This window comes from Pelophylax lessonae, assembly GCF_965119305.1.
Source record: "Pelophylax lessonae genome assembly, chromosome: 12".
Taxonomy (NCBI): domain Eukaryota; kingdom Metazoa; phylum Chordata; class Amphibia; order Anura; family Ranidae; genus Pelophylax; species Pelophylax lessonae.
In genome coordinates this window covers 4241849-4265470 of record NC_138779.1, presented here as the reverse complement: position 1 = coordinate 4265470, position 23622 = coordinate 4241849, and the positions used below count along the sequence as shown (strand labels likewise).

General features: G+C 44.6%; 1 pseudogene across 1 annotated transcript; it reads right to left on the bottom strand.

Moving 5' to 3' along the window:
- Window positions 1-229: 229 nt before the first annotated feature.
- LOC309568381 (nephrocystin-4-like) lies at window positions 230-20923 on the bottom strand (annotated as a pseudogene). Its single transcript has 4 exons — window positions 20849-20923; window positions 18163-18341; window positions 7647-7788; window positions 230-388 (listed from the first exon to the last, which is right to left on the bottom strand). The product of its transcript is annotated as a nephrocystin-4-like (transcript).
- Window positions 20924-23622: the final 2699 nt, after the last annotated feature.

The window sequence follows — 23622 nt, the reverse complement described above, 5'->3', positions numbered from 1 at the left end:
GGCTTTACACCTCTCCAACTCTACTAAAGGGGCTTCTTTTGGGGGGATTCCAACTCTATTCTTGTCCCGGTGACACCTTGTGCGTCAGAGTATGACAGGGAGTCACCAGCAGTAAAAGCTCAGCAGAGGTTCTAACCCAAGAAGGATCATGTTTTGTCTGGATCTGGGCTTCACCAACAATTAATGTTCATCATTGTGGGAACGTCATCCTTCAGATCAGTCCGAACCTTCAGAGGGATTTCCTCGTTTCTTCATAGATGACCTTCACGCAGAACGTCTCCTCGTTTTTATCTTCGTGGTCATTGATAAATATGAGAATTTCTTCCAATCCGCCGCTGTCGCTGGGTGCAAAGCGAAGTCCGATGGTGTAGGTTTCCCCCGCCCCCACCTGAAAGAAAAATTCATCCAATCAATGAATAAAAAACCTTTCCAGGAAATAATATTGGCTATTGTATCCATTCTATCTCCTGGCCCTGGGGTTATACTGCTGACCCCCGCCCCCCCTCCTGGCCCTGGGGTTATACCGCTGACCTCGCCCACCCCTCCTGGCCCCGGGGTTATACCGTCCGTTACCTCCCCTCCTGGCCCTGGGGTTATACCGCTGACACCGCCCACCCCTCCTGGCCCCGGGGTTATACCGTCCGTTATCCCCCCTCCTGGCCCTGGGGTTATACTGCTGACCCTGTCCCCCTCCTGGCCCCGGGGTTATACAGTCCGTTACCCCCCTCCTGGCCCTGGGGTTATACCGCTGACCCCAACCACCCCTCATGGCCCCCGGGGTTATACCGTCCGTTACCCCCCTCCTGGCCCTGGGGTTAAACCGCTGACCCCACCCCCTTCTGGCCCTGGGGTTATACCGTTCGTTACCCCACCTCATGGCCCTGGGGTTATACCGCTAATCCCCCCATCCTGGCCCTGGGGTTATACCGTCCGTTATCCCCCCTCCTGGCCCTGGGGTTATACCACTGACCCCGCCCCCCCTCCTGGCCCTGGGTTTATACCGTCCATTATCCCCCCTCCTGGCCCTGGGGTTATACAGCTGACCCCGCCCACCCCTCCTGGCCCTGGGGTTATACCGTCCGTTACCCCCCTCTCTCCGTTACCCCCCTCTCCTGGCCCTGGGGTTATACTGCTGATCCCGCCCACCCCTCCTGGCCCTGGGGTTATACCGCTGACCCCGCCTCTTCCTTCTGGCCCCAGGATTATACCGTCCGTTACCCCCCTCCTGGTCCTGGGGTTATACCGCTGACCCCGCCCCCTCTCCTGGCCCTGGGGTTATACCGCTGATCCCCCCTCCTGGCCCCAGGATTATACTGTCCATTACCCCCCTCCTGGCCCTGGGGTTATACCGCTGACCCCGCCCACCCTCCTGGCCCCGGGGTTATACCGCCCGTTAACCCCCCTCCTGGCCCTGGGGTTATACCGCTGACCCCGCCCACCCCTCCTGGCCCCGGGGTTATACCGTCCGTTACCCCCCCTCCTGGCCCTGGGGTTAAACCGCTGACCCCACCCTCTCCTGGCCCTGGGGTTATACCGTTCTGTTACCCCCCTCTCCTGGCCCTGGGGTTATACCGCTGATCCCCCCCCCTCCTGGCCCCGGGATTATACCGTCCGTTACCCCTCTCCTGGCCCTGGGGTTATACCGCTGACCCCGCCCCCTCCTGGCCCTGGGGTTATACCATCCGTTACCCCCCCCCCACTCCTGGCGCTGGGGTTATACCATCTGTCACCTCACCCCCCCCCCCCCATGACAGTGCCCGAAACATGACAGCCAAGAGAGATGCATATGAAATACACTCTGTAGTGTGAGAACTGACACTTCCTGTTCAGAAACTACATATCCCACAATCCCCGGGCCTCTCAGTCTAGTGCTCTGCAGGGGAGAGCTACACAGTAATTAGATCTGACACAGATAGGCAGAGCAAGTGGCCAATAACATTCATTGTAATATGACTTGTGTAGTGATTATATATGCTATGTTTTTTTTTTTGTATTTGCTATTTTTTTCCCCATGAAAAGTTGCCCTTTATGTAAGACTCTGCAGCAATAACCCCCCCCCCCCCGAATATAAATATATTTCACATTTCAGTTAATGGGGGCTCCATCAGTCCTGAGTCCCGGCATTATCCTAACTGATGAGGGTTATTATCGTGGCTCCCGGTGATTTGCCCCCGATAACGAATGATTCCGGTCTTCCGGAGATCAGCGATCCCTCCCGGCTGCAGAATCCGGATTCATATATAGAGAGGAGGAGGAGCCTGGAGATTGCGGCCGTGCGGCTCTCTAATAAGGGTCTGTGAATGATAGAGCAGACACGCGCAGGCTCTTGATTTAAGAACTTTCAGAGCGGCTTCCTATGAACTTTCATTAGCTCACGCGTGCTTACGCAGAACTCGCCGTGTACAAGTGTCGGAGCAAAAAATGGGTGGCCTGCCGCACCGCACAATTAGAACGGCCTAATGAAGTCGTGTAGATGGAGGATGGAGGAAGAAGGCGCAGCGTACAGGACGTTCGTCATGTCGGAGCGGGGGGACCGTGCGTCTTCTGCTGCGTCAGTGAGGACTTATTAACCACTTCTGGACTGGAAGGTGGACTCTATTTACTATTTAGATGACTTCTGAAGGCAATTGGTTCCATTTGATTTTAGTTAGGGGTAGCAAAGTAAAGGGGGGTGAATACATATGCCCCCCCCCCACACACACTTTTAACAGATTTATTTGTATAATTTATCATTCTCCTTCCACTTCACAATTATGGCCACTTTGTGTCGGTCTATCACATAAAATCCCAATAAAATACATTTACATGTTTGGTTGTAACATGAGAAAATGAGGAAGATGTCAAGGGGTGTGAATACTTTATCAAGGTGCTGTATATATATATATATATATATATACACAGAGTGTCTTGAAAAAGCATTCACACCCCTTGACATTTTCCTCATATTATTAAACAAAAAAAAAAAAAAAATTATATATATAATTTTTTATTTTGTTTAACCACTTCTGGACTGGAAGGTTTTTCCCCCTTAATGACCAGGCCATATTTTGCGATTCGGCACTGCGTTATTTTAACTGACAATTGCGCAGTCGTGCGACGCTGTACCCAAATGAAATGAATGTCCTTTTTTTCCCACAAATAGAACTTTCTTTTGGTGGTATTTGATCACCTGTGCGATTTTTATTTTTCGTGCTATAAACAAAAAAGTGCGACAATTCTGAAAAAAAAAAAATACAATATTTTTTAACTTCCTGCTATATGAAATTCCCCAAAAAAATTTTAAAATCAAAATTTTTTAACATTTTAGGCCAATTTGTTTTCTGCTACATATTTTTGGTAAAAAAAAAAAAAAATCGCAATAAGCGTATTTTGATTGGTTTGCGCAAAAGTTATCATGCCTACAAACTACGGGAAATATTTATGACATATTTATTGTTTTTTTTTTTTTACTAGTAATGGCGGCGATCAGCGATTTTTAGCAGGACTGCGACATTGCGGCGGACAGATCGGAACCCTAACTGACATTTTTGACACTTTTGGGGGGACCAGAGACATTACTACAGTAATCAGTGCTAAAAAATATGCACTGTCACTGTACTAATGACACTGGCAGGGAAGGGGTTAACACCAGGGGTGATCAGAGGGTTAATTGTGAGCCTAGGGGAGTGTTTACTAAATGTCTGGGGGAGGGACTTGTGAAATGATCATAGAGACATGTGATCCTATATAGAAGGAGCTCTGTGATCATTTCAGAGAGAACAACAATCAGCTGTGTTTACAACATCCGATCGTTCTTCTCTCTCAGCGGGGAGCGATGCCCCGTGCATCGGCTTCCCCGCTGACGAGCGGTGGTGTGCGCTCGCCCCCTAGCTCCCTGTGCGCGACCAACGTATACCTAAGTCAGTTTGCACAGGAGTGGCTGCCTGCGGCGGACGGTTGTAATGATGATGTCACGCCGAGTAAATAGATACCGAACATGTTACGGTTTAATATTGCGCACACCGGCGGAATGGCGACAAACTATGGTCAATAACAATCTCCATAGGCGATTCTTTAAACATTTTTAACGCTTACCAGTTTAGAGTAGCTCTTCTTTTTTTTTTTTTATTGCTCTCGCTCTGTCACAGAACAAGTCACACAAGTGTGAAAGGGGCCTAGATGCTCATATTGCCTTTGGGGGAGGGGGGAGGGTTGGGGGGCGCAGTTTGGCATATTCACCCTGGGCTCTAGATCACCTTGTCCCAGCACTGAGCAAAGGGCATTCAGATAAGGGGGCATGGATTTTTATTGGGGTATGAAGGCCTGCCCCTCCCCCACCTGCCAACAGCACCCAGGGGAGGTCTGAACTGCAGTAAAGGCTCCCACAGTGAGATCTTCCCTGTGACAAATGAACCCAGAAGCAATGTGTATAATATCACTTCCAGGTTCACGGCTGTCATTCCTCAGCTACTGGAGCCAAGGAGGAAGCTAATCAAGCACAACCTGTGGTTGGTTAGCTACACTGGAGGACAAGGGAGACATTGGGAGTCTAATAGACCCCTGATGTCTCCGTAAAGAGGACCTGTTCCCTGTCCTGTGCTATCACATAAGGGGCTTGTTAGCCCTTTTTAATAGTAATAAAGTTAAAAAAAAAAAAAAGTGTAAAAAAAAGAAACTAAATTAACCACTTTACTACTGCCCGCCGCGCAGCCGCTCCTGCGCAAACCGCCTTAAGTATACATCGGTCGTGCGCCTGCAGCTAGGGGGCGCGCTCCTGCCCCCACTCGTCAGCAGGGACTCCGATGCACGGGACAGGCGGCTCCGATTGCCCCCTGACACCCACGATCGCTCCCCGCTGAGAGAGAAGGACGGTCGGATGTTGTAAACACAGCTGACCGTTCTTCTCCCTGGAATGATCACAGAGCGCCTGTGATCCTTCTATACAGGAACACAGGTCTCTATGATCATTTCACAAGCCACGCCCCCCCCACAGTTAGAATCACTCCCCTAGGCTCACATTTAACCCTTTGATCACCAATACTGTTAACCCCTTCCCTGCCAGTGTCATTATTACAGTGACAGTGCATATGTATAGCACTGATTACTGTAGTGATGTCACTGGTACCCCCAAAATTGTCAAAAATGTCAGTCAGGGGTCCGATCTGTCCGCCGCAATGTCGCAGTCCCGCTATAAATCGCTAATCGCTGCCATTGCTAGTAAAAAAAAACACAATAAAAATGACATAAATCTTTCCCCTAGTTTGTAGAGGTGATAACTTTTGTGCAAACCAATCAAAATACGCTTATTGGGATTTCTTTTTAAAAAAATATGTAGCAGAAAACAAATTGGCCTAAAATGTTAAAAAAAACATTTTTCAGAATTGTTGCTCTTTTTTTGTTTATAGCGCAAAAAGTAAAAATCGCACAGGTGATCAAATACCACCAAAAGAAAGCTCTGTTTGTGGGAAAAAAAGGACATCAATTTTATTTGGGTACAGCGTCGCACGACCGCGCAATTGTCCGTTAAAGTAACGCAGTGCCGAATCGCAAAAAGTGGTCTGGTCATTAAGGGGGAAAATCCTTCCGGTCCAGAAGTGGTTAAACAAAATAAAAAATTATATATATAAATTTTTTTTTTGTTTAATCAAATGTGGAAAATGTCAAGGGGTGTGAATGCTTTTTCAAGACACTGCGTGTGTATATTTATATGTATATATACACACACACACACAAATATATATATATACATATACACACACACAAATATATATATATATATACACACACACAAATATATATATATATACATATACACACACACACACAAATATATATATATATATATACACACGCAGTGTCTTGAAAAAGCATTCACACCCCTTGACATTTTCCACATTTTCTCATGTTACAACCAAAAATTCTATTGGGATTTTATGTGATAGACCGACACAAAGTGGCCATAATTGTGAAGTGGAAGGAAAATGATAAATGATACAAATAAATCTGTGAAAAGTGTGGCTGCATTTGTATTCACCCCCCCTCCTTTACTATGATACCCATAACTAAAATCTAGTGGAACCAATTACCTTCAGAAGTCTCCTAATTAGTAAATAGAGTCCATCTGTGTGTAATGTAATCTCAGTATAAATACAGCTGTTCTGTGAAGCCCTCAGAGGTTTGTTAGAGAACCTTAGTGATTAAACAGCATCATGAAGGCCAAGGAACACACCAGACAGGTCAGGGATAAAGTTGTGGAGAAGTGTAAAGCAGGGTTAGGTTATAAAAAAATCTCCCAAGCTTTGACCATCTCACGGAGCGCTGTTCAATCCATCATGGGAAAATGGAAAGAGTATGGCACAACTGCAACCCTACCAAGACATGGCCGTCCACCTAAACGGACCGGCCGGGCCCCTACCAAGACATGGCCGTCCACCTAAATTGACTGGCGGGGCCCCTACCAAGACATGGCCGTCCACCTAAACTGACCGGCCGGGCCCCTACCAAGACATGGCCGTCCACCTAAACTGACCGGCCGGGCCCCTACCAAGACATGGCCATCCACCTAAACTGACCGGCCAGGCCCCTACCAAGACATGGCCGTCCACCTAAACTGACCGGCCGGGCCCCTACCAAGACATGGCCGTCCACCTAAACTGACCGGCCGGGCAACCCTACCAAGACATGGCCGTCCACCTAAACTGACCGGCCGGGCCCCTACCAAGACATGGCCGTCCACCTAAACTGACCGGCCGGGCAACCCTACCAAGACATGGCCGTCCACCTAAACTGACCGGCCGGGCCCCTACCAAGACATGGCTGTCCACCTAAACTGACCGGCCGGGCAACCCTACCATGACATGGCCGTCCACCTAAACTAACCAGCCGGGCCCCTACCAAGACATGGCCATCCACCTAAACTGACCGGCCGGGCCCCTACCAAGACATGGCCGTCCACCTAAACTGACTGGCCGGGCCCCTATCAAGACATGGCCATGCACCTAAACTGACCGGCCGGGCCCCTACCAAGACATGGCCGTCCACCTAAACTGACCGGCCGGGCCCCTACCAAGACATGGCCGTCCACCTAAACTGACCGGCCGGGCCCCTACCAAGACATGGCCATCCACCTAAACTGACCGGCCGGGCCCCTACCAAGACATGGCCGTCCACCTAAACTGACCGGCCGGGCCCCTACCAAGACATGGCCATCCACCTAAACTGACCGGCCAGGCAAGGAGAGCATTCATCAGAGAAGCAGCCAAGAGGCCCATGGGAACTCTGGAGGAGCTGCAGAGATCCACAGCTCAGGTGGAAGAATCTGTCCACAGGACAACTATTAGTCGTGCGCTCCACAAATCTGCCCTTTATGGAAGAGTGAGAAGAAGAAAGCCATTGGTGGAAGAAAGCCATAAGAAGTCCTGTTTGCAGTTTGGGAGAAGCCATGTGGGGGACACAGCAAACATGTGGAAGAAGGAGCTCCCAATAAAATACATTTACGTTTTTGGTTGTAACATGACAAAATGTGGGAAATTTCAAGGGGTGTGAATACTTATTCAAGGCACTGTGTGTATATATATATATATATATATATATATATATATACACACACACACATACAGTTATATATATGAAGCATCAGCAAAGAAAAGGTAAAAAGCAGCGGTTACCTTGAAGGTGTTCTCCTTGAACTGCAGTAGGTCCACCCTGTTTGTATGGAGGGAGTATCTCTTCTTGGATTGGTAGGGATTGGTATAGGTGATCCTTTTGTTGCAGCCCTTGTCTCCGGAGGGAATTGTAATTTCAAAAGGCCTTTAAAAACATAAAACATTTTTGTTGTTGTTTAAATTATTATTTTTTTTTTTACATTATAATTATTTAATAATTATTCAATAATATTGTTATTTTTTTTTATAACATTATTATTTGAGTTATTTTGGGTGTTATGCGTGTTTTTTTTTTTTTTTTTGCATTATTGGTGTTGTAAATGTATTGCTATTTTGTATTATGTCTTGTATTTTCTAAAAGTTTGCAAATAAAAAAAATATTATTGTTAAATGATTATTTAATTTAATTATTATTGTTTAATATTATTATTTAATTATTATTTTAAAATATTATTTAATGATTATTTAACTGGATTATTATTTTTTGTTATATTTTTATTTATTGATTTTGATATAATATTGTTATTTAATGATTATTTTATTTAATGACCATTTTATATACTATTATTTATGTAAATGTATTGCCATGTATTGTTATTTTGTATTATGTTTTGTATTTTCTAAAAGTTTGCAAATAAAAAAAATATTATTGTTAAATGATTATTTATTTTAATTATTATTGTTTAATATTATTATTTAATTATTATTTTAAAATAGTATTTAATGATTATTTAACTGGATTATTATTTTTTGTTATATTTTTATTTATTGATTTTGATATAATATTGTTATTTAATGATTATTTTATTTAATGACCATTTTATATACTATTATTTATGTAAATGTATTGCCATGTATTGTTATTTTGTATTATGTTTTGTATTTTCTAAATTTTTGCAAATAAAAAAAATATGTATATTATTAAATGATAATTTTTTATTTTATTTTATTATTATTGTTTAATATTATTATTTCATAATAATATTATTTTAAAATACTGTAATTTAATTATTTTTATGAGAATATTATTTAATGGTTATTTAATATTATTATTTTACAATATTATTATTTAATGTTTATTTCAGTGGAATACTATTTTATTATATTTTCATTTAATGATCTATTTATTTAATGATTATTGTGTTATATTATTATTTCATGATTTTATTTAATTAACATTTTATAATACTATTATTTAAATTTTATTATAATAATACATAACTAATTATATTAATAATAGTTAAATAAAATACAATTTAAATAATAATGCTATACAATAATCATTAAAAAAATAATCATTAAAGAAAAATATTTTAAAATAATCTTAAAATAATGATATAAACTAATATTATTATAAAATATTAATTTCAATAAAATGTTTTCTACCAAATGGAAAGTTCAGCCAATGTGACCTCTGACCCGCCCCTTCAACACAAATCACATGACTGGTCAGTAGGGAACCCAGAGCAGTATTTTCTCCAGCATTTTCTAAATAAAATAACATGTTATATAATAATATTATACAATAGTCATTAAATAAAATAATCTTTAATTAAAAAAAATATATAAAAAAATAATTAAATAATTCTATAAACTAATATTAGTATAAAATTGTCATTTAAAAAAATGTTTTCTGCCAAATGGGAAGTTCAGCCAATGTGACCTCTGACCCGCCCCTTCAACACAAATCACATGACTGGTCAGTTTGGGGAGCCCAGAGCAGCATTTTCTCCAGCATTTTCTAAATATAATAAAATTTTATATAATAATATTATACAATAATCATTAAATAAAAATGTTATAAAATAATCATTAAAAATTCCTATAAAATAATAATATTACTATATATAAATGTCTAAATAAAATAACATTTTATATAATAATATTATACATTAATCATTAAATAAAATAATCATTAACTAAAAATGTTATAAAATAATCATGAAAAAATCCTATAAAATAATAATATTATAAAAAAAAGCATTAAATAAAATGTTTTCTGCTAAATGGGAAGTTCAGCCAATGTGACCTCTGACCCTCCCCTTCAACACAAATCACATGACTGGTCAGTAGGGAGCCCAGAGCAGCATTTTCCCCAGCATTTTCTGAATAAAATAACATTTTATATAATAATATTATACAATAATCATTAAATAAAATAATTATAAAAAAATCATTAAAAAATACTATAAAATAATCATTTAAATAAAATGCTTTCTGCTAAATGGGAAGTTCAGCCAAACTCTGACCCGCCCCTACAACACAAATCACATGACTGGTCAGTAGGGAGCCCAGAGCAGCATTTTCTCCAGGAAGGAATGCATTTGAACCCTCGGTAATAGGATCTCGGAAAGACATTTATATAACTTTATCTGAGCACGGGTCGGATTTAATGAGTGGTTGGAAGCAGAGCAGATAAGTAGTGGTCAGGCCATAGAACCCCGCGTAGCGGTTGCGCCCGCTCTCCGGCTCGTTAATCCATTTCCATCAGAGGCGGTGGATTCGGCGCGCACAGCACTTTCAGAAACAAATTACAGGAGAGCTTTAATATTTTCAGATTGCAATGTTTCATTGCAGCTCCCCTAGGAATGAATGCCAGACATACTAATTCAAATTGTTTTAACAATGAACAGCCGAGCAAAATTATACATGTCAGCTTGTAATAATCCCTTTTCAGAGAGAGCGCTCCAGCAATTTATCATAATGCAGAATGATGTCTGTGCTCTATATTTACAGAGGAACCGCATAGACATGAACCGCGCTACCAGGGCAGTAATTATCGCTTAGCCAAACTGGGCCGGGGGCAAGAGGAAAAAAAAACGGTGTTCACAATTTTAAGTGTGAGTTACAACCAAAGAGTTTCACGTCTGTAAGGTTGTTCTGATGCCATAGCTCCTCCTCCATAATAAGCTCCGCCCACACAGCTATAGCAAGGCTTGCATTGGGTGATGAAGGACCCACATTACATGTATGAGAATCAGTGGAGTATCCTCTATGGGTGCAATATGTGTGCCCTGAACATGGGTCCCAATATTCCCTCACACATAGTAGTTGGGGGGGGGGGTGTCAGTCATGGATGTCCGTAATTGGACGTGAACGGGGTGTTAGTGGTTTGGGGGTGAACTCTGCCTCACTTACTACTGATCCCTAAACTCTGCATCACTTACTACTGACCCCTAAACTCTGCATCACTTACTACTGACCCCTAAACTCTGCATCACTTACTACTGACCCCTAAACTCTGCATCACTTACTACTGAACCCTAAACTCTGCATCACTTACTACTGACCCCTAAACTCTGCATCACTTACTACTGACCCCTAAACTCTGCATCACTAACTACTGACCCCTGAACTCTGCCTCACTTACTACTGACCTCTGAACTCTGCCTCACTTACTACTGACCTCTGAACTCTGCCTCACTTACTACTGACCTCTGAACTCTGCCTCACTTACTACTGACCTCTGAACTCTGCCTCACTTACTACTGACCTCTGCCTCACTTACTACTGACCTCTGCCTCACTTACTACTGACCTCTGCCTCACTTACTACTGACCTCTGCATCACTTACTACTGACCTCTGCATCACTTACTACTGACCTCTGCATCACTTACTACTGACCTCTGCATCACTTACTACTGACCTCTGCCTCACTTACTACTGACCTCTGCCTCACTTACTACTGACCTCTGCCTCACTTACTACTGACCTCTGCCTCACTTACTACTGACCTCTGCCTCACTTACTACTGACCTCTGCATCACTTACTACTGACCTCTGCATCACTTACTACTGACCTCTGAACTCTGCTTCTCTTACTACTGACCTCTGAACTCTGCCTCACTTACTACTGACCTCTGCCTCACTTACTACTGACCTCTGCATCACTTACTACTGACCTCTGCATCACTTACTACTGACCTCTGCATCACTTACTACTGACCTCTGCCTCACTTACTACTGACCTCTGAACTCTGCCTCACTTACTACTGACCTCTGAACTCTGCCTCACTTACTACTGACCTCTGAACTCTGCCTCACTTACTACTGACCTCTGAACTCTGCCTCACTTACTACTGACCTCTGAACTCTGCCTCACTTACTACTGACCTCTGCCTCACTTACTACTGACCTCTGCCTCACTTACTACTGACCTCTGCCTCACTTACTACTGACCTCTGCATCACTTACTACTGACCTCTGCATCACTTACTACTGACCTCTGCCTCACTTACTACTGACCTCTGCCTCACTTACTACTGACCTCTGCCTCACTTACTACTGACCTCTGCATCACTTACTACTGACCTCTGCATCACTTACTACTGACCTCTGCATCACTTACTACTGACCTCTGAACTCTGCTTCTCTTACTACTGACCTCTGAACTCTGCCTCACTTACTACTGACCTCTGCCTCACTTACTACTGACCTCTGCATCACTTACTACTGACCTCTGCATCACTTACTACTGACCTCTGCCTCACTTACTACTGACCTCTGCCTCACTTACTACTGACCACTGCCTCATTTACTACTGACCTCTGAACTCTGCCTCACTTACTACTGACCTCTGCCTCACTTACTACTGACCTCTGCATCACTTACTACTGACCTCTGCATCACTTACTACTGACCTCTGCCTCACTTACTACTGACCTCTGCCTCACTTACTACTGACCTCTGAACTCTGCCTCACTTACTACTGACCTCTGAACTCTGCCTCACTTACTACTGACCTCTGAACTCTGCCTCACTTACTACTGACCTCTGAACTCTGCCTCACTTACTACTGACCTCTGAACTCTGCCTCACTTACTACTGACCTCTGAACTCTGCCTCACTTACTACTGACCTCTGCCTCACTTACTACTGACCTCTGCCTCACTTACTACTGACCTCTGCATCACTTACTACTGACCTCTGCATCACTTACTACTGACCTCTGCATCACTTACTACTGACCTCTGCCTCACTTACTACTGACCTCTGCCTCACTTACTACTGACCTCTGCCTCACTTACTACTGACCTCTGCCTCACTTACTACTGACCTCTGCCTCACTTACTACTGACCTCTGCATCACTTACTACTGACCTCTGCATCACTTACTACTGACCTCTGCATCACTTACTACTGACCTCTGAACTCTGCTTCTCTTACTACTGACCTCTGAACTCTACATCACTTACTACTGACCCCTGAACTCTACATCACTTACTACTGACCTCTGAACTCTGCTTCACCTACTACTGACCTCTGTACTCTGCTTCACCTACTACTGACCTCTGTACTCTGCTTCACCTACTACTGACCTCTGTACTCTGCTTCACCTACTACTGACCTCTGTACTCTGCTTCACCTACTACTGACCTCTGTACTCTGCTTCACCTACTACTGACCTCTGAACTCTGCTTCACCTACTACTGACCTCTGAACTCTGCTTCACCTACTACTGACCTCTGAACTCTGCTTCACCTACTACTGACCTCTGAACTCTGCTTCACCTACTACTGACCTCTGAACTCTGCTTCACCTACTACTGACCTCTGAACTCTGCTTCACCTACTACTGACCTCTGAACTCTGCTTCACCTACTACTGACCTCTGAACTCTGCTTCACCTACTACTGACCTCTGAACTCTGCTTCACCTACTACTGACCTCTGAACTCTGCTTCACCTACTACTGACCTCTGAACTCTGCCTCACTTACTACTGATCCCTGACCTCTGCCTCACTTACTACTGACCTCTGCCTCACTTACTACTGACCTCTGCCTCACTTACTACTGACCTCTGCCTCACTTACTACTGACCTCTGCCTCACTTATTACTGACCTCTGCATCACTTACTACTGACCTCTCAACTCTGCCTCACTTACTACTGACCTCTCAACTCTGCCTCACTTACTACTGACCTCTGCATCACTTACTACTGACCTCTGCATCACTTACTACTGACCTCTGCATCACTTACTACTGACCTCTGCCTCACTTACTACTGACCTCTGCCTCACTTACTACTGACCTCTGCCTCACTTACTACTGACCTCTGCCTCACTTACTACTGACCTCTGCCTCACTTACTACTGACCTCTGCCTCACTTACTACTGACCTCTGCATCACTTACTACTGACCTCTGCATCACTTACTACTGACCTCTGCATCACTTACTACTGACCTCTGCATCACTTACTACTGACCTCTGACCTCTGCTTCTCTTACTACTGACCTCTGAACTCTGCTTCTCTTACTACTGACCTCTGAACTCTGCTTCTCTTACTACTGACCTCTACATCACTTACTACTGACCTCTGAACTCTGCTTCACCTACTACTTACCTCTGAACTCTGCTTCACCTACTACTGACCTCTGAACTCTGCTTCACCTACTACTGACCTCTGAACTCTGCTTCACCTACTACTGACCTCTGAACTCTGCTTCACCTACTACTGACCTCTGAACTCTGCTTCACCTACTACTGACCTCTGAACTCTGCTTCACCTACTACTGACCTCTGAACTCTGCTTCACCTACTACTGACCTCTGAACTCTGCTTCACCTACTACTGACCTCTGAACTCTGCCTCACCTACTACTGACCTCTGAACTCTGCCTCACCTACTACTGACCTCTGAACTCTGCCTCACCTACTACTGACCTCTGAACTCTGCCTCATCTACTACTGACCTCTGAACTCTGCCTCACCTACTACTGACCCCTGAACTCTGCCTCACCTACTACTGACCCCTGAACTCTGCATCACTTTAAGTCACAGCCAATATTCAGCTGAATGTAAAACACATCCACTTTTTGCTACGATGTGCTGCAGCATAGTTACCTCCGCCGCCCATGAATGCACATGTGCAGCAGATGGGTCAATAAAGCCCGCCCTATTTGTCACCGTACATATGCGTTCTGCGGATGGCAAGAGGTTTAATATAAAATCCGTGCTTCTTAGAAACATCATGCAGGCAGCATTCACCTTTAATTTTCCCTCGCTCTGATATCGCTATATTACAAATAAACAAGTATTGAGCCGAACATTCCATTTCCATTCTGCACTCAATTAGAATCTTCATTTTTCTGTTGGAATATTACGACTCTTATAAAGGCCACAAGTACATTTCAGGACGCGGCGTCTGATGGTTTTAATAAACTCGGCGGAGATTAAAAAACTCAGAGGATAGCCATGAAAATTAATGGCTGCCCATTAGGAGCTCATTAAACACTGTCAGGGAACGGAGGAAGTTTTCCACCTAAACTTTGGAAACTTTGTATGACGGTCCATGAGAGGGCAGTAAAGCTGGAATGAAGCCTGGATGATGGATGACCATGTGATGGGCACTAATGTCCTATAACTCCATAGACAATTATCTTCTTCTAGATTAACAATGCATATCCTCTGCCAAATACTACATGCAGCCTTCCGTGCTGAGCTGGGAAATACGCATTGCTCATGTGTTGGAGAAGAACGTCACCTTCGTAAAACTAATGCAAAAAAAGTAATTTAAAGCTCAGATTCAGATTTAACCTTTACTTTTGGACAGAGAAGAGGCCGGTTAGAACCTCTGTTGGGTTTTCATTGTAGTCTGTGTGTAGGCAGGTGTGGAGCTGCAATATATTTGCTGACCTGAAGAGGGCACTGTGTGGTTTCCTCAGGCTGGCAGGAGCTTGTTGAGGATTAGGTTGTCCCCTGTCATGGGCTCCAGGTTGCCATCTTGGTGAACATGGTGTCATCTACTGCAATGTTTTTCAAAATATGACCCCAAGGAGGGGATATTTTATTGATATAGGATTGATATGGAAAGGTCCTTATATTTTTCTAGCCCTGGTGAATAGGGGCGCTCTTGGACCGCTGAAACGCATTGGCTACTTTTTTATCCGCTTGACTTTTTATCAAAATAAAGTTGTATCTGGACCTCTTAGCCTTGGTGTGGCTTTTCAATTTCCACTTTTGTTATATTACATTACAAGCCAAGTAGACCATGGAGATCCTCTGGGGCAGGTTTCACCAAACTATGGCCCTCCAGTTGTTCAGGAACTACAAATCCCATCATGCCTTGTCATGTCTGCGAATGTCAGAATTTTACAATGCCTCATGGGACGTGTAGTTCCACAACAGCTGGAGATCCCTGCTCTGGGGTATAGAAGCTGCCTGCCCTGGAACCAGGTCACCTCCATCAACATCAATACTTGAAGATAATACCAGTGAGATACAACTACAGATTCAACGCTATTTTCAACTTTCCTCTATGGTGTTGCGATATGTCTGCAGGCCTGAAGAGGGCGCTGTGTCACTTAGTCAAGCTTACAGGAGCTGGTTGAGAATTAGGTTGTCCCGTCATGGGCTCCAGGTTGCCATCTTGGCCAACATGGTGTCATCTACTCCCATTTCTGTTCTTTATAAATATGACCCCAAGGAGGGGATAGCGTATTGATATCAGATTGATATGGAGATGTTTTTATATTTTTCTAGCCCTGATCAAAGGGGGTGCTTTTGGACCCCCAAAATGCTTTGGTTACTTTTTTTATTTTATTTTGTATTTGTCCCCTTGACTTTTATCAGAATAAAGTTGTATCTGGACTTCTTGGTGTGGCTCTTCAATTTCAATTTTTGGTACATAACACTACAAGCCAAGAAGACAGCGGAGATCCTCAGGGGTGTAGAAGCCGCCTGCCCAGGAACCAGGTCATTTACATCAACATTGGTATTCCAATGAGATACGGGTTCAGTGCTATTTTTCCACTTTCCTCCATGGTGTTGCAATATGTCTGCATGTCTGAAGAGGGAGATAGGCCCCTTTCTCAGGCTGGCAGGAGCTTGATGAAGACGAGTTTGTCCCCTGTCATGGGCTCCAGTCGGTCATCTTGGCCAACATGGTGTTGTCTACTCCAATTTTCCCACTTTCCTCCATAGCATTGCAAATTATCAACTAGACCTGCAGAGGGAGCTAGTCCTTTCTCAGGCTGACAGGAGCTTGTTGGGGACGAGGTTGTCCCCTGTCATGGGCTCCAGTTGGGCATCTTGGCCAACATGGTATCATCTACTCCAATTTTTCCACTTTCCTCCATAGCATTCCAAATGATCTACTAGACCTGCAGAGGGAGCTAGGCCCCTTTCTCAGGCTGGCAGGAGCTTGTTGAAGATGAGTTTGTCCCCTGTCATGGGCTCCAGTCGGTCACCTTGGCCAACATGGTGTTGTCTACTCCAATTTTCCCACTTTCCTCCATAGCATTGCAAATTATCTACTAGACTTGCAGAGGGAGCTAGGCCTTTCTCAGGCTGGCAGGAGCTTGTTGAGGATTAGTGTGGCCCCTGTCATGGGCTCCAGGCGGTAATCTTAGCCAACATGGTGTCATCTACCATTGTTTTGGTAATACTTCCTAAATCACACCCTAGGAAATTTTCTCGCACTTCCTGAGCAGTGACACAGAGGGTCGGCACACAATTTTAGTACTGTAATGGCAGTTAGTTTTTTTTATTGCTGTGGGTGCCCTCCTATCCTAGTGACCCCCTTCACTATATTTATTACCATGTTGTCGGAGGAACATCAATAACACACTAAACAAGGAGAAATCTCTCCAACAGAGCCCCAACGAGAGTTTTAGCGAAGGAATGGCAGTTACACTTTCTTGCTGTGGGTGCCCTCCTGTCCTGGTGCTCCCGGTCTCCACAATTCTTACAAGGAAGCCACTAAGTCACTCAATGAGGAGAAATCTCCCCAACAGAGCCAGAGATAGCAATGAAAACCTAAAAGAGGTTACACTATATTGTCAAAAGTATTGAGACGCCTGCCTTTACATGCACCCCAAACTCCCTCATCCATGTCTTTATGGACCTTGCTTTGTGCACTGGTCCAAATCATTTGGTGGCGGGGAGATTATGGTGTGGAGGTTGCTTTTCAGGGGTTGGGCTTGGCCCCTTAGTTCCAGTGATGGGAACTCTTAAGGCTTCAGCATACCAAGACATTTTGGACAATTTCATGCTCCCAACTTTGTAGGAACATAGATGAGTGGTGTTGGGGTGGAGGAACTTGACTGGCCTGCACAGAGTCCTGACCTCAACCCGATAGAACACCTTTGGGATGAATTAGAGGGCAGACTGCGAGCCAGGCCTTCTCATCCAACATCAGTGCCTGACCTCACAAATATGCTTCTGGAAGAATGGTCAAACATTCCCATAGACACATTCCTAAACCTTGTGGACAGCCTTCCCAGAAGAGTTGCAGCTGTTATAGCTGCAAAGGGTGGGCCAACTCAATATTGAACCCTACGGACTAAGACTGGGATGCCATTAAAGTTCATGTGTGTGTAAAGGCAGGCGTACCAATACTTTTGACAATATAGTATATATATATATATATATATGTATATATAAATGGAAAATAAAATGGTAAAAGCTCAGTTTCTTTAAATCACACCGGGAGTGACAACCAATTAAAGGCACACAACACAAATGTGGCTTCAGATATCTAAATTCAATTTAACAGAACATTGAAATCCACAGCTCACCTTAGAAATGATGGGATTTCGGCTCATTACACAGACTAACCAGGAGGCTACCAGCTGATGTTGGTCAACATCTACTATGTTGAGGTAGATGAATCTGCTGCCGGCTTTGTTGGGGCGCACAGCAATGTGAAGGTCTTGGATGCCGTTGGTGGGAGCACAAACACGTCACTGGGATCCACCTATACACCAAACAAAGGGTTAAAACTGAATTCCGGGGAGATAATAAAATACACCAGTCAACACAACTAAATGTTACATTCCAGCCACCCACAGCAGAGCAGGAGTGGGAGGAGCAGCACTAAGAGCCAATCAGTATGTACTGACAGGTGGTGGGTGGAGAGAGCAGTGAGCAGAGATGACTTTTCTGTATATTCTTAATATGTATTAGTACAGGTATTTATTTAGTGCCGACAGTTTACACAGTGCTTTACATTTTGTACATTCATATCAGTCTCTATCCTCGGGAGCTTACAATCTAAGGTCCTTATCTCACATACAAACACATATTATGACCCCCACTGCAAGGGTCATTTTGGATTTAAATTTTGAGTTTATTTATTACGGGTATTTATATAGTGCTGACAATTTACACAGTATGTTACATATACTGTATACTATACATTCACGTCGGTCTCTGCCCCTAAGGAGCTTACAATCTAAGGCCCCTAACTTACATTCTAGGGCCAATTTAGACAGGAGCCATTTAACCTCCCAGCATGTCTTTGGAGTGTGCGAGGAAACCGGAGTAAGTGAGATGGAGTTCAAAGGTCAGTAGTAAGGCATACTCTCCCACGCCAAGGGTAATGGACCAGGCGAGGGGACAGGGCTTTCCCTTTAACTGCTCTATTACCCCTAGGTTAGGGAGAGTATGCCTTACTACTGACCTCTGAACTCTGCTTGACTCACTACTGACACCAATGATGGGACACTTTCCTTCCTACTGACACCAGTGATGAGGCACTATTACTTCCACTGACACCAATGCTGGGACAATATTCCTCCCACTGACACCAATGATGGGGCACTATTCCTCCCACTGACACCAATGATGTGGCACTATTCCTCCGACTGATACCAATGATGGGGCACTATTCTGCCCGATGACACCAATGATGGGGCACTATTCCTCCCACTGACAAGAATGATGGGGCACTATTCCTCCTACTGACACCAGTGATGAGACACTATTCCTCCCACTGACACCAATGATGAGACACTATTCCTCCCACTGACACCAATGATGAGACACTATTCCTCCCACTGACACCAGTGATGAGACACTATTCCTCCCACTGACACCAATGATGAGACATTATTCCTCCCACTGACCCCAATGATGGGACACTATTCCTCCTACTGACATCAATGATGAGGTACTATTCCTTCCACTGACACCAATGATGGGGCACTATTCCTCCCACTGACACCAATGATGAGGTACTATTCCTCCCACTGACACCAATGATGGGGCACTATTCCTCCCACTGACACCAGTGATGGGCCACTATCCCTCCCACTGACACCAATGATGGGACACTATCCCTCCCATTGACACCAATGATGGGACACTATCCCTCCCACTGACACCAATGATGGGACACTATCCCTCCCACTAACACCAATGATGGGACACTATTCCTCCCACTGACACCAATGATGGGACACTATTCCTCCCACTGACACCAATGATGGGACACTATTCCTCCCACTGACACCAATGATGGGGCGCTATTCCTCCCACTGACACCAATGATGGGGCGCTATTCCTCCTACTGACATCAATGATGAGGTACTATTCCTTCCACTGACACCAATGATGGGGCACTATTCCTCCCACTGACACCAATGATGAGGTACTATTCCTCCCACTGACACCAATGATGGGGCACTATTCCTCCCACTGATACCAGTGATGGGCCACTATCCCTCCCATTGACACCAATGATGGGACACTATTCCTCCCACTGACACCAATGATGGGGCACCATTCCTCCCACTGACACCAATGATGGGGCACTATTCCTCCCACTGACACCAATGATGGGGCACTATTCCTCCCACTGACACCAATGATGGGGCACTATTCCTCCAACTGACACCAATGATGGGGCGCTATTCCTCCCACTGACACCAATGATGGGACACTATTCCTCCCACTGACACCAATGATGGGGCACTATTCCTCCAACTGACACCAATGATGGGGCGCTATTCCTCCCACTGACACCAATGATGGGACACTATTCCTCCCACTGACACCAATGATGGGGCACTATTCCTCCAACTGACACCAATGATGGGGCGCTATTCCTCCCACTGACACCAATGATGGGACACTATTCCTCCCACTGACACCAATGATGGGACACTATTCCTCCAACTGATACCAATGATGGGGCGCTATTCCTCCCACTGACACCAATGATGGGGCACTATTCCTCCCACTGACACCAATGATGGGACACTATTCCTCCCACTGACACCAATGATAAGGGTTTTTTTACTTCTATTAGTCATAGGCCCTTTGTTTAGAGAGTTTGGAGGCCTTTGGTTTAGAACAATACAGAAGAATAGGATACGTGGAAATATAACAATAGGGACAGTTAGGTGAAGAAGTTACTCTCGGCAGACGGGCCCGATGTCCCTTTTGGTGCAATGTGTAATTGGGGTAAAGTATAACACTGACCTTCAGTTCATGCGGGTGAGACGCGTACGCTCTGACTTTCCGCACCGCTTACGTCCCTCGAAGGACCAGAGACATTTGCGTGAGCTGACCGGTTACACAGCTGAGGTCCACCCTTTTCAGGGAATGGACGTAGATCTGCCAGATTTGGATTGGAGCCGCCAGCCATCGGTCCCTGTGCCAATATTAGGAGATAACAGGAATGAATCACATATATCAATAATAATGTCACAATGTCCCTACTCCCATACATTAGAGTAGGACCATCACTGCAGAGGCAGCTTGAGTGATTAGAAGCTTCTATATAAATTGATTATAATGTAAATCAACTGAAACTTCTATTTAGTGAAGAGACATAAATGGGTTTTATTAGGAGTATCCTTTGCTGGCTAGCAGGGCCTAGTGATGGGGATTTTGTTTTAGTGGCATGTGACGATAAACTGTATAAAATGGTTTTTAGCCGCAGCGGCCGCCGCACACACAGTCTGCACCTCCCAAAACACTGAAGTGACACAGGAGAGGGGCTCCCAATACCACACAGTGCCAGCAGTGCAATAAAAAAGACCCCCGCAGGGATCGCATCAGGGAGCCCCACAAACGCACAGACATGAGGGGACACACAGCAACACAGGACTGCCACCCCAGACAGAGGCCCCACACAGAAAAGAACTTACCTGTACTGGATGGCGTGGGGTGCCTCTATGACACGAAAAGCCTCTGTCCTCAGATGACAGGGAATGCCATCAGCCAAAACGCAGGACACTGCAGCACCTAACCGCATAAGTGTCCAGTGAGGTAGCCACCTCACAGGCTGCATCCCTGCTGCGAACAGGGATGGGTCGTTCATAGTGCCAGGGCGAACCATAGCCGAACGCTCTATGGCGGGCTGGGGATCCCTCTGACCCTCTGCCCTGGAGAGTCAGGGTGGCCAGTCCGATTCCCAGCTCCGCATAATCCATCTTCAACCCGAAGATCCGACGAAAACTAAAGCTGACAAAATAAACAGCTAGTAAAGCAAAGAAAAAACTGACATTCTTGCAAATAAAAATCAAAAGAAAAGATTAGAAGGCTGAGACTGTAGCCCCAGCACAGGGAAGCCTATCTACTCCTAACGCTAGGCAGAGACAAACTGAGTTGGGATGGCTTACTGCAGGGGGGCATTGACCAGTGGGACAGCCCCCATGGGTGTGTCTATGCTAAAAGCTTTTGTTTCTAACAAGTCTTATGCCTAGCTACTCTTGCGGAGCGGAAGTCAATACCCATTGGTGAAGACTATATGAGGGGCGGCGACTGTCGGAGGACAGAAGAGAAAATAGGAGGATTTACGGACATGCGGAACGCTCGTGTGAAAGGGCCCAAAGGCATAATGAGCTAGTATGCATTGCATACTAGCTCTTTATGAATTACTTACCTTAGACCGAAGCCCCGACACGGACCCCCGGACACCGCTGTGGGAGCTGACATGATCCCTCTGCGTCTCTTCCGGGTTCGGCAGCTCCGGCGCTGTGATTGGCAGGAGCCGCGATGACGTCACTCCCGTGCATGTGCGCGGGAGTCATTTTCCGGCAAGCTCCCGGCAAGGAAAGCTGAAGGTCCTCCGGACCTTCAGAGCGCATGCGCTGCTCGCGTGGGCGGCTGCATGCAGTGCAAATATCTCCTAAACCCTGCCGGTTTAGGAGATATTAATTGTACCTACAGGTAAGCCTTATTATAGTGGAAAAAAGCGGGATACTACCGCTTTAAGGGGAAAATCCTTCTGGTCCAGAATCCAGAACTGGTCTGATCTGGAAATTGCAGACCGAATTTAGCGCTACAATTTTCCGTGAAACGCACGCTCTGTAGACAAAAAAAAAAAAAAATTAAGAAAATGACATATGGACAAAATCAGAAATGATACAATAAAAAATAAATAAATAAATAAATGTTCAAAAGGGCAAAAAAACACAGCGCTAGAGTAAAAAAACTGCTAGCGCTTAGAGCAAAGATACATTCCAAATATACACGGACCAATAGTGAAGCGCAAAAAAAAAAAAAAAAAAAGACAATAAATACTGTATCACAAAATAAATGCATACGAATAAATTAAACATTTATAGATTTTTTTCTCCCTTATTATTCCTGCCAGTAACACACTTCCTGTCTTAGACCTCGTTCACACTTGACCCACCTAAAAGTCGCACGACTTTGATGCGACTTTGATGCGACTTGAAGAAATGCCTGTGTGATATTGAGGTCTATGGACTACTTTGAAGTCGCCGCAACTTGAAGTGGCACAGATATGAACGGCACTCGTTGGAAATCATGGAGTAGAACTTGTCATGCGACTTTGCAGTCCCAAGCCTGAGGACAAGTCGCACAATTGTGAAAGGGGCCTTACAAGGTCTCTAACATCCACCAGCTCTGTGATGTCATCATGGAGGAGTGGAAGAGGACTGCAGTGACAACCTCTGAAGCTTTGGTGAACTCCATGCCCAAGAGGGTTAAGGCAGTGCTGGAAAACAATGGTGGCCACACAAAATATTGATAATTAGGGCCCAATTTGGACATTGTCACTTAGGGGTGTACTCACTTTTGCTGCCAGCGGTTTAGACATTAATGGCTGTGTGTTGAGTAAATTTACACTGTTATACAAGCTGTACACTCACTACTTTACATTGTAGCAAAGTGTCATTTCTTCAGTGTTGTCACATGAAAAGATAGAATAAAATATTTACAAAAATGTGAGAGGTGTACTTACTTTTGTGAGCTACTGTGTGTGTATATATATATATATCTCA